Below are 16,000 nucleotides of genomic sequence, written 5' to 3' on the forward strand. Positions count from 1 at the left end.
TATAAGGACTGCTGCGTAGACAAAGAAAGAGGTCTGGAAAAACTACTGCTGCGGGTTACAAACAGGTATGTAATGAATATTTTAGTATATATGTTAATGAATATAAGTAATGAATATGTTAATATATATGTTAATGAATATAAGTAATGAATATTTTAATACATATGTTAATGAATATAAGTTATGAATATTTTAATACATATGTTAATGAATGGTTTTTAGATGTTAATGAATGTGTAAACATATCTTAATGAATACATATTAATGAATAGTTAGGAATATTCGTTAATAAATAAATGTGAATATATGATAGTGGACATTTTCTGAATATATGTTATGGAATACATGTAATAGTAATAAATTGTAAAATGTAATATAAATGTGATTATATGATGGAGGCTATAGGGAGGAAACTCCCTTAGCCTAATGGAGGGATTATGATAATCCCTGGTAGGCAGTATATACTGAATATCTATATGCATATATGTTATGGCTTGGTTGACAAAGTTCATCCAAGAAGAGAAGGATCTGGCTGGTCCTCTCTGGTAGACTTAGATGATGAGATGCATCATCCAAGGCAAGGAATGGATCATATATGATGGTCTTCCTTGGTATGGATTGGGTGTAAGAAATTACATCCAAGACAGGAATCGAATTAACCTTCGATTTCCTGGATGGCTTGGGTGTACGAAATTACATCCAAGACAGGAATCGAATTAACCTTCGATTTCTTGGATGGCTTGGGTGTAAGAAATTACATCCAAGACAGGAATCGAATTAACCTTCGATTTTCTGGATGGCTTGGAACCAAGATGGGCTCCAAGAAGGCGAGCTTCACAGCCGCCTAAGGACATGTCCCAGTACTGCACTCGTATCCTTTTTATTAAATAAGAATTGAGATTAGTATTAATTAAGTAATTTAAGTTTAATTGCAAATTAGATTAGTTATATATGTATATTTGTTGTATTTCTAACAATCTGTTTTGCAGGACAGTGATCTCTAACTAGTGGGGACATTACATCCTCCCATTGCAAATGGGGACCCCTTTGTTTTTTGGCTTTCTTAGTTGCTAGTCTTAGGTGTTTGCTTAAAATTTAGGTGGCGGATTTTGCCTTTTACTTAAAATTTATTTTGAAATTTTCTCCGAATTTTAGGAAAAAAAAATTGTTTCCTAAGCTTCAACTTTCAGTCTTGAGAAGTAAACTGTGAGAAAATGAAATGTCGATGCTCATGCTTATAAAGAAGGCGAATTCTTGTGTTTTTTCCTAGGATTTTCTCTTATTGGCAAACTTCATCTTGATTGGAGTTTTTTTTTACAATCCATCAACACAGCCAAATTTTTGAATTTTATTTTCTCCAATTGACCAATACTTAGCCAATATTCTGAATTTTTCTCCCCAAGTTATCAATACTTAAACAATTTTCTTCTCCTCTCCTTGGGCAAACTTGCTACTTGGACAAGGAATTTCCATCATGTTGGACGAACTTCATATTGCTCTAGGATTTTCCTCTTCATGCCTTGGCGGACTTTAGCTTGGTCTAAGATTTTTAACCTTTGCTAGAGCGGACTTGGCTATGTCCCAAGACATTCTTGCTAGGGGTATGCTGATTTCATGTGTAGTTGAGACATTTTTCTCTTGACCTTGGGCGGAAGTCATGTGTAGTTGAGACATTTTCAACCTTTCTTAGGCGGAGTTTAGCATAGCATAAGACACTTCCTTCTAGACATGGCGGACTTAAGCATAGCACAAGTCATTGCCTTCTCCTTGATGGGCGGACTTCACTTGTTGTTGAGCCATTTTTTCTATGTGTAGGGCGGAGTTTTCTTGTTGCCACGCCATTTTCAACTTTTCCTTGGGTGGAGTTTACTATGGCACAAGACATTGCCTTCTCCATTAGAAAATTTCTCTTTGGCGGAGTTTGCATTGACAAGCCATTCTCAACTCTCCTTGGACGGAGTTTGCTATGGCACAAGACATTGCCTTTCTCCATTTAGAAACTTTCTCTTTTCTATAAACACTTAGTGGATTTTCTTGCTCATCATCTTGTTTATTTGGAACTTTCTAGATCAACGCCTTGTCTGGAGATTTTTCCCTTGCTTTTCATACTTGGAGATACAAACTTTTCATTTCGAAGATAGGAACCTTTTTGCCATGACCTAAATGACCCAATCCTAGGTCAACTTTCAGAAAAGCTAAAAAAAGAAAAAAGCAAAAAAGCAAAAAAGTAGGCGAAAGAGTTGCTTCCCGGATTTGTCCTGAAGTGCCAAAAATGAAAAAGCAAAAAAGCAAAATTCCACAAAAATAGGAAGTTGTTAGAGTTGGCCCTAAGCAATTGCATTTTTCGTCCTTTGGTTTGCCCTAGCAATCTTGAGATGTCAAAATGCTCATTTGATAATGATTGGTCCAATTGACTTGAGAAATTTAAGAAAAACTCTTTGAAAACCCCTAACTCTAGACTTTCAAAGATTGGTGACTCAAAACACTACCCCAAAAAGCGAAAAACAAGGGGGTCCCCATTTACAATCGGGTGATGTGTGAAAACGTCACAACACTACCCAAACAAAACATGTGGCAGGGATTGTCCATGTACTCATCGAGCGACGCACCAAGCTTGTCGTCCGAGAAGCTTCACTTGCTTTTGGTTGGCCGGTTGCCCATGGATTATGTGGAACGTCGGATGGGTCTAATGTTGATTTAGTGGATAGGGATCCTTGGCAAAATACAGATCTGAATCGATATCCAAATTTTGATGGTATGATGAGAGAATAAGTATCCAGTAGAATACTGAGAGCGGGGGGGGGGGGGGTGAATCAGTATACTGAAAAATTGATACAAAGTTCCAAAACTCAAACTCAATCAAACAAAGTGAACATATCTCAGTCAAGATCAATATTCATAAGAATACTTGACATCAACAGGTTTAACTGTTATGACAACTTTAACAGTAAACAACTTCAATCTTGTAAACATCAACAATGCTTAATCATAACTCAACATATTCATCTCTCAATGCTTCTACTTAACATGGCTTATCAGAGATTAACCAAATCAACAAATAACATCACATCCACAAAAGCATTCACCACTTGACACAAATGTTTATACGTGGAAAACCCAAATAGGTAAAAACCACGATCAGGTGAGACTCACAAGGATAGCTATTTGAACTCTTTCAAAGTTCGCCCTTTTAGGAGCCAAGCCTATTAAAGCTTTACAATAAGTCCTGTTAAGAACTAATTCCGGTTAGGAATCACCAGGTTAAGGGATTTACAAATATGCCTTGATTAAAAGCACAATACCCTGTTAGGAGTAACCTCACTAGAGGATTTAAGAATCCAAGCTAATTGACCACCTTGTTAAAGGATTTAATGAGTAACCAAGTTTGTTAGAGCTTACCCGGTTAAGGGATTTTACTTCTGCTGTAATTGTTAGAAAACAACAGTTTTTCTTGATCTGTCTGAGTAGCACTACATTTGCTTGATCAAATCCTTCTATGCTTCAATCTGCCTTTACTCAAAGTGCAGATCCATTCACCGGCTAGGCAACTACACACTCAACAGGTTTTCTACCAATCTTGCCAACAACCTTTACAACAACTTCATCGACCCTAAATAGAAATCAATTAGGTCGGTAACACAGCAAAAACCTAATTCTCATCATCGAGATTACAAACAAGTCTGTACAATCTTGACCGTTAGAAATCATGACAATCTCTTCACATTCTTCAAGAAAATTCCAACTGCTCCATGATCACCGCTTCATAGGACTTTGTAACTCATCACACGTTGTGCATTAAATGCAATCCACTTTGCTCCTTCCCTAGACAAAAACAAACGCGCCAAAACAATTTGAACATATCTTCATTCAATGATCACACATGTCTTCATCATTACCGCTCATCAGATAATAAACCAACAAACTTGATCAGTTAGGGTTTAACAGTTGATAGGGTTTACCGGTTACAATGCATAGAAAGGTTTAACCCTTTACACCGATTCAACTCACAAACTTAACATACAGGTTTACAACATCTTCCACAAATCTCTCTTTACCGGTTACTAGCCAATATAAAAAACAACAATATCAACAATAACATAAATACCATTACCGGTTCACTTGACATCAATAAAAACATATCATTAATGCAATCTCTATGCAAAATACCAACAAACTCAAAATACCAACAATCTCCCCCTTTGGCATTGATGGCAATACAAATATCAACGCCTCTGATTGCTGCTGAGATTGGTGAATAGGAATCCTTGTTTACATTACCAAGTATTCACCTTGCTCTGTCTATCTTTAGTCTGCCGTTGGTTCACCTAATCAGACAAATAATTCATTTCCTCAATCACATAATTCTTCTCCCCCTTTGACAACAATGCCAAAGTGAAAGTAAAACATGTAATTCTGCTCTCACTGTGATGTTGATGCTCCCCCTGTGGAATACATCCACTTCTTCATCAATCCATGTCAAATTCTGCAAGTAATTCAGGGACTGATGCAATTAGCATCATGCTCAACTAACTTCATGAAGAGGGATAACCCCCAATTGACTTCTAAGATACCCGAAAGTGGTCTTAGGCAGAGGTTTGGTAAAGATATCTGCAAGCTGCTCCTTGGTAGAAACATGCTCCAAGATAAAATCTTTACTTTGAACTTTTTCCCTCACGAAGTGATATTTCAATTCAATGTGGTTAGTCCTTGCGTGCAAACCTGGATTTTTTGAAATGTTTATTGCACTTGTATTATCACACAAAATCTTTATTGGTTCTGAGATTTCCATCTTCAAACCTTCCAAAATGTGCCTCATCCACATAGCTTGTGTGCAAATCATATAAGTTGCTACATGCTCAGCTTTAGCAGTAGATTGTGAAGTGCAACTCTTCTATTTACTACTCCAAGAGACTAGCCTTCCTCCTAGGAAGAATGCTCCACCGGTAGCACTCTTCCGATCATCAATATTTCCAGCCCAATCAGCATCTGTGTATGCTTTCAAATCAAAATTTCCACCATATGGATACCATAACCCATAGTCAACAGTACCTTTCAGATATCTATAAATTCTCTTGGTTGCCATCAAATGTGCCTCCTTTGGATTCTTCTGAAATCTAGCAACAATGCCAACCACATGGGCAATATCCGGTCGACTGTGAACAACATAGTGTAATTTGCTAATCATTGACCTGTATTCCTTTTCATCTACAGACTTAGATGCATCTTCCTTGGAAATTGACAACCTTTAACCATTGGGGTTCCAACTGGTTTACAGTCACTCATATCGAAAGTCTTCAAAACCTCTTTCACATACTTGGATTGAGTAAAGAAAATACCATTCTTCATTTGCTGTATTTGTACGCCTAGGAAATTTTTTAATTTCCCTTACTAATGACATCTCAAATTCATTCTTCATTTCATCTGCAAAGCAATTACTCATGTCATCATTACCTCCAAATCAAAGTTCCCAGACTCGGACTCGGCTCGGACTCGGCAAGGCCGACTCGACTCGTGACTCGGCTATGACTCGGCAATGACTTGGCAAAATAAAAAAAACCTTGAAATTAAGAGATTTTTAACAATTTAAAACTTGTTTCATGCACCCATTATTGAATAAAGCTCAATTATAATGTGTGCTAGCTTGTAATGCCATGAAAGGCATGTTGGTAGAGTATCTACTTGTTTGGGGCTTCTCTTTAGCATTTTCTTTGGCCAAATTGAAATTTTGGGAGCACCAACATGAGACATCAAGAACATCTTCACTTGGAAATTGTAAGGATTGCATGTGTATGGTAGCATTAAATAGTGTGCTTGTTGAACTTAGGTTTTACCTTGGGACTATAGTTGACCTTGGTCTTTCTTGGACCTCTTAGTTTTTAGGCTATATATATGTTGGATGGAAGGAGGAATTGTGAGGCCAGAAGGGTTTGAAAATATGCTCCTCAGAGACATGTCCCTTGCCAAAAATAACCTTGTGCCCCATGGGGGGATTTTTTGGGATGTGGAGACAGGTAGGAAATGTCCCCAACTCACCCCCTTTTTTCAAAATTTTAAGAAACATCCTTGTTGTGAGGTACTCACACATCGCCCCATTGCAAATGAAGACCCCCACTTTTTGCTTTCTAGGGTTAGCTCTTTTAGTTTTGTTGTTGGTTGTTTTAGTGTCTTAGCCTTTGCATTGAAGGGATTGAGTTTCTCAAAGGTCATCAAATCGGGTCGATCTCCTCAAGGTGGAGTGAAGGAGGTTAGGTCAGTTGAGTGATTAGGGGTTATTTAAATCATTCCTAGGGTTTTTGTGTACTATTTGGTCACGCTTCATGTTGCTAAATCAAACCTTGGTTGAATGTATAGTGTCCTCCTAGGTCGCGTCCCTTACATCAAGGTCAGAGTGAACTTGCCCTAAAAGTTTGGAATGTCATCCTGATCCTGAAATGACCTAAAATTTGACTAAGTCTGGAAATTTGAAGGATCCTCCAAAAACTAGATTTTGCATTATAACTCATGGAGGTCCGAAACCACTCTCAAACATCCTGACAATATATATGGAATATAACTTAAAGTATAAATATGTCTTTTCTCTTTCTTATACTTAAATGTTATATTCCATATATGAATCCTGGCGGAGAGACTGGCCGAGTCTTGGAGCTTGGACTCGGCGAGTTTTGCCATAACTCGCCTGACTCGCGAGTCAGGTGAGTTATGGTCAAAACTCGCTGAGTCCGAGTCCCGAGTCAGCAAAACTCACCGAGCTTGGCTCGACTCGCCAACTCGGCGAACTCGCCTGACTCGCGGCGAGTTTGGGAACTCTGCTCCAAATATAATGTCATCTACAAATACTTGACTGACCAGTATATCATCTCGTTGAGACTTGAGATAAATGTTGTTGTCATCACTGGTTCTAGTAAAGCCTATCCATTTTAGATGATTATGAAGTTGTTCATACCATGCTCTAGGTGCCTGCTTTAATCCATACAAGGCTTTATGCAATTTGCATACCCTGTCTTGCTTATCTGTCAATGCATAACCATGAAGCTGCTCTATATAAACCTCTTCTTCTAGTATCCTATTCAAGAATGCAGACTTGACATCCATCTGGTATACCTTAAACTTCTTATGAGCTGCAAATGCAAGTAGTGTTCTGACACCTTCCAGTCTTGCTACTGGTGCAAAAGTTTCTCCATAATCCTCTCCTTCTTGCGCATATCCTTTGCATACTAATCTTGCCTTATTTCGAATTACAACACCATCTTCATTTAGTTTGTTTCTGAGCACCCATTTAGTACCTATAACATTCTTGTTTACCGGTCGAGGTACCAGGGTCCAAGTGTTGTTCTTCTCAATTTGATATTACTTCTCCTCCGTAGCTTTCACCCAATGCTCATCACCAAATGCCTCCTTAGCACTTCTAGTTTTAAAGGTGGATATCATGCAAGAGTTCTCTCTTATTCTCCTTCTAGTTAGTACTCCAGCATCCTTATCCCCAATTATTTGTTCAGGACTGTGATTCAGTCTCACATACCTAGGAATAACATGATCATTCTCTTCAGGTTCAGCTTCTTCATTATCATCTTCCTCTGAATTTATTTGTTCCGGTTGAACAAGTACATCAGGATTTGCTTTACCGGTTTCTGATTTAACAGTTTCAGATTCCAAAAGCAAAATGCAAGGATCTTCATCCTTCTTCTCAGAACTGGTTCCTTTTGAAATTTCAGGACATTCATCTACACGAACATCAACACTCTCAACAATTTTTTGTGTCCGGTTGTTGAAGCATTTATGGGCCTTACTCTTGGTGGAATAGCCAAGAAATATGCCGTCATCACTCTTAGCTTCAAACTAGCTTATGTAATCACCTCTTTTAATAAAACATTTGCTTCCAAATATCTTAAAATAGCTAACATCAGGTGATCTCCCATACCAGTATTCATATGGGGTTTTGTCCTTACCTCTTTTCACCAGAACTTGGTTCATTGTGTACACAGTTGTACTTACAGCTTCTTTCCAAAATATTTATGATACGCCTCCTTGTATCAACATAGTTCTATCCGCTTCAACCTTGATCGGTTCCTTCTCTCTGCTATACCATTATGTTGTGGTGTCCTTGGTGCAGAAAGTTGCCGCTTGATACCATTATCATCACAATATTTAGTGAACTCTGCAAAAGTGAATTCACCGCCTTGATCTGTTCTTAGACATTTTATCTTTTTGCCACTCTCTTTCTCAGCTAAGGCTTTGAATGCCTTGAATTTACCAAAAGCTTCATTCTTATCCTTCAAGAATGTGACCCACATCATCCTTGAACAATCTTCAGTGAAGATCATGAAATATCTATCACCTTGAATGCTTCTTCTTGTTATTGGTCCACATATATCTGTATGAACCAAATCTAACAAGTGCTCTGCTTTGAAGGACTTGCTCTTAAAAGTTGAAGAAGTCATCTTTCCTAGTTGACTTTCTTTACAAAGACCATTAACCGGTTTGTCTAGCTGAGGCAGACCTCTTACTACCTTAGACTTGCTTACTTTAACAATATTGTCAAAATTTAAATGACAAAATCTCCTATGCCAAAGCCAGCTATCATCTATTTTTGCAATCAAATTGTTGCTAACTTTAGGATTGAGATGAAATAGATTACCTCTGGTTTGTTTCTCAGTTGCAATCAATTCACCTTTATTGTCAAAGATTTTGCACATTCCATTTCTGAACTCCAATGGGTATCCTCTATCATTAAGTTGTGCCACACTTAACAGATTGTGCTTTAGGCCTTCGACCCAATAGACATCGTTAGTACTGCTCTTCACATTAAGAGAAATAACTCCCTTACCTTTAACCATACAGGGTGAGTCATTGCCAAATCTAACAACATCGCCATCAAATTCTTTCAGGGAAAGAAATTTGCTGCGATCATTGGTCATGTAATGTGAACAACCACTATCAATGATCCAATCATCAGAGTTATCCATTCTGGATACTAGTGCCTTCTGATCTGATATTTCTTCCTTAATAGCTACAAACACAATAATCTTCACTAGCATCATCATCAGATTCTTCATCAGCAATACCACTCTCAATAGGTACAAGACAATCTCTCTTGCCTTTACCCTTATATTTCTTAAATTTGTCTCTCTTGTATTCATTTTCACCATTAGGGCAATTTGCTACTATATGACCAATCTTGTTGCATGCAAAACATTTTCAAGGTAGCTTACCTTTATATTTACCAGTGCCTCTAGGCAGTCGTTTTGCCAACAATGCTTCAAGTTCCACTAAGCTGTCTTCATCTTCAGCATCTCTACTGGATCTAGATTCATAGTTATGGCTGGTATCTCTACTTCTTCTCATAGATGGGTTAGAGACAGAATCTCTAAATGCAGATTCTGATTTCTGTACACTACCATCATAGCCACTTAGTTGAAAAGCAGTAAGTTTGCCAATAATAGAGTCAAGCGTTACCTTTGTCTTTTCAATGGATTTCAGCTCTTGAATAGCTGCAAGTTGGATAGCATAGACTGGTAGCAGGGTTCTCAGTACCTTCCTGATTACTGTGGCATCTTCCACTTTCCCTCCTGCACTCTTTATCTCACCAACTATCTCTTTAATGCTTTGACCGTACTGTTGGATATTCTCACCTTTAGACATTCTCATGTTGTCAAACTTTCCTCTTAAACTCTCCTCTTTGGCAATCTTAACATGTTCATCACCGCTATATATCTCTTCTAATTTCTTCCATACTTCATATGCAGTTTCAAGACCATGAACATCTACATATTCAGCATCAGACAGGGAACTGATAATAGCTTCTAATGCCTGGTGATTTTGTTGTTCTTTCTTTTGATCATCGGTCAAGGGTCCAGTAGGTGTAGTATACTTATTTTCTATATGATCCCATTACTGACTACCAAGACTCTTAATGTAAATCTTCATTCTATCACTCCATATTCTATAGTTATCTTTGTTGAACTTCGGACCTTCTTTCCTCATCATGATCTACAAGATCTTTTCCTCAAGTTGTTAGGCTTTTAGATTAAGAGGACCCGAGTTGCTCTGATACCAAATGATGGTATGATGAAAGAATAAATATCCGGTAGAATATTGAGAGGGCGGGGGGTGAATCAATATATTGAAAAACTGATACAAAGTTCCCAAACTCAAACATATCTCAATCAAAGTAAACATATCTCAATCAAGATCAATATTCATAAGAATACTTGACATCAACAGGTTTAACTGTTATGACAACTTTAATAGTAAACAACTTCAATCTTGTAAACATCAACATATTCATCTCTTAAATGCTTCTACTTAACATGCCTTATTAGAGATTAACCAAATCAACAAATAAGATCACATCCACAAAAACATTCACCACTAGACACAAATGTTTATACGTGGAAAACCCAAATAGGTAAAAACCACGGTGAGATGAGACTCACAAGGATAGCTATCTGAACTCTTTCGAAGTTTGTCCTGTTAGGAGCCAAGCCTGTTAAAGCTTTACAATAAGTCCCGTTAAGAACTAATTCCGGTTAGGAATCACCAGGTTAAGGGATTTATAAATATGCCTTTATTAAAAGCACAATACTCTGGTAGGAGTAACCTCGCTGGAGGATTTAAGAATCCAAGCTAATGGACCACCTTGTTAGAGGATTTAATGAGTAACCAAGCTTGTTATAGCTTACCCGGTTAAGGGATTTTACTTCTGCTATAATTGTTAGAAAACAACAGGGTTTCTTGATCTGTCTAAGTAGCACTACATTTGCTTGATTAGATCCTTCTATGCTTCAATCTGCCTTTACTCAAAGTGCAGATCCATTATTCGGCTAGGCAACTACACACTCAACAGGTTTTCTACCAATCTTGCCAACAACCTTTACAACAACTTAATCGACCTTAAATAGAAATCAATTAGGCCGGTAACACAACAAAACCCTAATTCTCATCATTGAGATTACAAACAAGTCGGTACAATCTTGACTGCTAGAAATCATAAAAATCTCTTCACATTCATCAAGAAAATGCCAACCGCTCCATGATCACCGCTTCATAGGACTTTGTAACTCATCACATGTTGTGCATTAAATGCAATCCACTTTGCTCCTTCCCTAGACAAAAACAAACGCGCCAAAATAATTTGGACATATCTTCATTGAATGATCACACATGTCTTCATCATTACCGCTCATCAGATAATAAACCAACAAACTTGATCGGCTAGGGTTTAACAGCTAATAGGGTTTACCGGTGACAATGCATAGAAATGTTTAACCCTTTACATCGGTTCAACTCACAAACTTAACATACAGGCTTACAACATCTTCCACAAAGCTCTCTTTACCAGTTACTAGCCAATATCAAAAGCAACAATATCAACAATAACATAAATACCATTACCGGTTCACTTGACATCAACGAAAACATATCATTAATGCAATCTCTATGCAAAATACCAACAATTTCCCTCTTTGGCATTGATGGCAATACAAATATCAACGTCTCTGATTGATGCTGAGATTGGTGAATAGGAATCCTTGTTTACATCACCAAGTATTCACCTTGCTTTGTCTGTCTTCAGCCTACTGTTTGTTAACCTAATCAGACACATAATTCATTTCCTCAATCACATAATTCTTCTCCCCCTTTGACAACAATGCCAAAGTGAAAGTAAAACATGTAATTCTGCTTTCACTGTGATGTTGATGCTCCCCCTGTGGAATACATCCACTTCTTCATCAATCCTTGTAAAATTCTACAAGTAATTCAGGGACTGATGCAATCAGCATCATGCTCAACTAACTTCATGAAGAGGGATAACCCCCAATTGACTTCTAAGATACTCGAAAGTGGTCTTAGGCAGAGGTTTGGTAAAGATATATGCAAGTTGCTCCTTGGTAGAAACATGCTCCAAGATAACATCTTTACTTTTAACTTTTTCCCTCACGAAGTGATATTTCAATTCAATGTTCTTAGTCCTTGCATGCAAACCAGGATTTTTTGAAATGTTTATTGCACTTGTATTATCACACAAAATCTTTATTGGTTCTAAGATTTCCATCTTCAAACCTTCCAAAATGTGCCTCATCCACATAGCTTGTGTGCAAATCATATAAGTTGCTACATGCTCAACTTCAGCAGTAGATTGTGAAGAGCAACTCTTCTTTTTACTACTCCAAGAGACTAGCCTTCCTCCTAGAAAGAATGCTCCACCGGTAGTACTCTTCGGGTCATAAATATTTCCAGCCCAATCAGCATCTATGTATGCTTTCAAATCAAAATTTCCACCATATGGATACCATAACCCATAGTCAACAATACCTTTTAGATATCTAAAAATTCTCTTGGTTGCCATCAGATGTGCCTCCTTTGGATTCTTTTGAAATCTAGCAACAATACCAACCGCATGGGCAATATCTGGTTGACTGTGAACAACATAGTGTAATTTGCCAATCATTGACCTGTATTCCTTTTCATCTACAGACTTAGATGCATCTTCTTTGGAAATTGACAACCTTTAACCATTGGGGTTCCAACTGGTTTACAGTCACTCATACCGAAAGTCTTCAAAACCTCTTTCACATACTTGGATTGAGTAATGAAAATACCATTCTTCATCTGTTGTATTTGTACGCCTAGGAAATTTTTTTATTTCCCCTACTAATGACATCTCAAATTCATCTTCATTTCATCTGCAAAGCAATTACTCATGTCATCATTACAATGTTGTTGTCATCACTGGTTCTAGTAAAGCCTATCCTTTTCAGATGAGTATGAAGTCGTTCATGCGATGCTCTGGGTGCCTAGTTTAATCCATAAAAGGCTTTATGCAATTTGCATACCCTATCTTCCTTATCTGTCAATGCATAACCATGGAGCTGCTCTATATAAACCTCTTCTTCTAGTATCCCATTCAAGAATGCAGACTTGACATCCATCTGGTATACCTTAAACTTCTTATGAGTTGCAAATGCAAGTAGTGTTCTGACACCTTCCAGTCTTGCTACTGGTGCAAAAGTTTCTCCATAATCCTCTCCTTCTTGTGCATATCCTTTGCATACTAATCTTGCCTTATTTCGAATTATAACACCATCTTCATTTAGTTTGTTTTTGAGCACCCATTTGGTACCTATAACATTCTTGTTTACCGGTCGAGGTACCAGGGTCCAAGTGTTGTTCTTCTCAATTTGATATTACTTCTCCTCCATAGCTTTCACCCAATTATCATCACCAAATGCCTCCTTAGCACTTCTAGGTTTAAAGGTGGATATCATGCAAGAGTTCTCTCTTATTCTTCTTCTAGTTAGTACTCCAGCATCCTTATCCCCAATTATTTGTTCAGGATTGTGATTCAATCTCACATACCTAGGAATAACATGATCATTCTCTTCAGGTTCAGCTTCTTCATTATCATCTTCCTCTGAATTTATTTGTTCTGGTTGAACAAGTACATCGGGATTTGCTTTACTGGTTTCTGATTTAACAGTTTCAGGTTCCAAAAGCAAAATGCAAGGATCTTCATCCTTCTTCTCAGAACTGGTTCCTTCTGAAATTTCAGGACATTCATCTACACGAACATCAACACTCAACAATTTTTTGTGTCCGGTTGTTGAAGCATTTATAGGCCTTACTCTTGGTGGAATAGCCAAGAAATATGCCTTCATCACTCTTAGCTTCAAATTTGCTTATGTTATCACGTCTTTTAATAAAACATTTGCTTCCAAATATCTTAAAATAGCTAACATCAGGTGATCTCCCATACCAGTAGTCATATGGGGTTTTGTCCTTACCTCTTTTCACCAGAACTTGGTTCATTGTGTACACAGTTGTACTTACAACTTCTTTGCAAAATATTTTTGATACACCTCCTTGTATCAACATAGTTCTATCCGCTTCAACCTTTGATCGGTTGTTTCTCTCTGCTATACCATTATGTTGTGGTGTCCTTGGTGCAGAAAGTTGCCGCTTGATACCATTATCATCACAATATTTTGTGAACTCTGCAGAAGTGAATTCACTGCCTTGATCTGTTCTTAGACATTTTATCTTTTTGCCACTCTCTTTCTCAGCTAAGGCTCTGAATGCCTTGAATTTACCAAAAGCTTCATTCTTATCCTTCAAGAATGTGACCCACATCATCCTTGAACAATCATCAGTGAAGATCATCAGGTATCTATCACCTTGAATGCTTCTTGTTCTTATTGGTCCACATAGATCTGTATGAACTAAATCTAACATGTGCTCTGTTGAGAAGGACTTGCTCTTAAAAGTTGAAGAAGTCATCTTTCCTAGTTGACATTCTTTACAAAGAGAATTAACCGGTTTGTCTAGTTGAGGCATACCTCTTACTGTCTTAGACTTTCTTACTTTAACAATATTGTCAAAATTTATATGACAAAATCTCCTATGCCAAAGCCAACTATCATCTATTTTTGCAATCAAACTGTTGCTAACTTTAGGATTGAGATGAAATAGATTACCTCTAGTTTGTTTCCCGGTTGCAATCAATTCACCTTTGTTGTCAAAGATTTTGCACATTCCATTTTTGAACTCCAGTGGGTATCCTCTGTCATTAAGTTCTGCCACACTTAACAGATTGTGCTTTAGGTCTTCAACCCAATAGACATCGTTAGCACTACTCTTCCCATTAAGAGAAATAACTCCCTTACCTTTAACCATATAGGGTGAGTCATTGCCAAATCTGACAATACCGCCATCAAATTCTTTCAGGGAAAAAAAATTGCTCCGATCACCGGTCATGTGATGTGAACAACCACTATCAATGATGAAATCATCAGAGTTATCCATTCTGGATACTAGTGCCTTCTGATCTGATATTTCATCCTTAATAGCTACAAACACAATATCTTCACTACCATCATCATCAGATTCTTCGTCAGTAATACAACTGTCAATAGCTACAAGACAATCTCTCTTGCCTTTACCCTTATATTTCTTAAATTTGTCTCTCTTGTATTCATTTTCACGATTAGGGCAATTTGCTGCTATATGACCAATCTTGTTGCATGCAAAACATTTTCAAGGTAGCTTACCTATATATTTACCAGTGCCTCTAGGCAGTCGTTTTGCCAACAATGCTTCAAGTTCCACTAAGCTGTCTTCATCTTCAGCATCTCTGCTGGATCTAGATTCATAGTTATGGTCAGTATCTCTACTTCTTCTCATAGATGGGTTAGAGACAAAAGCTCTAAATGCAGATTCTGATTTCTGTACACTACCATCATAGCCATTTAGTTCAAAAGCAGTAAGTTTGCCAATAATAGAGTCAAGAGTTACCTTTGTCTTGTCAATGGATTTCAGCTCCTGAATAGCTGCAACTCGGATAGCATACACCGGTAGCAGGGTTCTTAGTACCTTCCTGATTACTGTGGCATCTTCCACTTTCCCTCCTGCACTCTTTATCTCACCAACTATCTCTTTAATGCTTTGACTGTACTACTGGATATTCTCACCTTCAGACATTCTCATGTTGTCAAACTTTCCTATTAAACTCTCCACTTTGGCAATCTTAACATCTTCATCACTGCTATAAATCTCTTCTAATTTCTTCCATACTTCATATGCAGTTTCAAGACCATGAACATCTACATATTCAGCATCAGATAGGGAACTGATAATAGCTTCTAATGCCTGGTGATTTTGTTGTTGTTCTTTCTTCTGATTATCAGTTAGGGGTCCAGTAGGTGTAGTATACTTATTTTCTATATGATCCCAATACTGACTACCAAGACTCTTAATGAAAATCTTCATTCTGTCCCTCCATATTCTATAGTTATCTTTGTTGAACTTCGGACCTTCTTTCTTCATCATGTTCTACAAGATCTTTTCGTCAAGCTGTTAGGTTTTTAGATTAAGAGGACCTGAGTTTCTCTAATACCAATTGATGGTATGATGAAAGAATAAGTATCCGGTAGAATAATGAGAGGGGGGGGTGAATCAGTATATTGAAAAACTGGTACAAAGTTCCCAAACTCAAATTCAGTCAAAC

At 37.5% G+C, this 16,000-nt stretch overlaps 1 protein-coding gene across 1 annotated transcript in view; it reads left to right on the top strand.

Moving 5' to 3' along the window:
- The window catches only part of LOC131029459 (protein CHROMATIN REMODELING 35), a 144,387-nt gene that overhangs the window by 79,721 nt on the left and 48,666 nt on the right, over positions 1–16,000 (top strand). The window lies entirely within an intron of this gene.

This window comes from Cryptomeria japonica, chromosome 4, assembly GCF_030272615.1.
Source record: "Cryptomeria japonica chromosome 4, Sugi_1.0, whole genome shotgun sequence".
NCBI classification, from domain to species: Eukaryota; Viridiplantae; Streptophyta; class Pinopsida; order Cupressales; family Cupressaceae; genus Cryptomeria; species Cryptomeria japonica.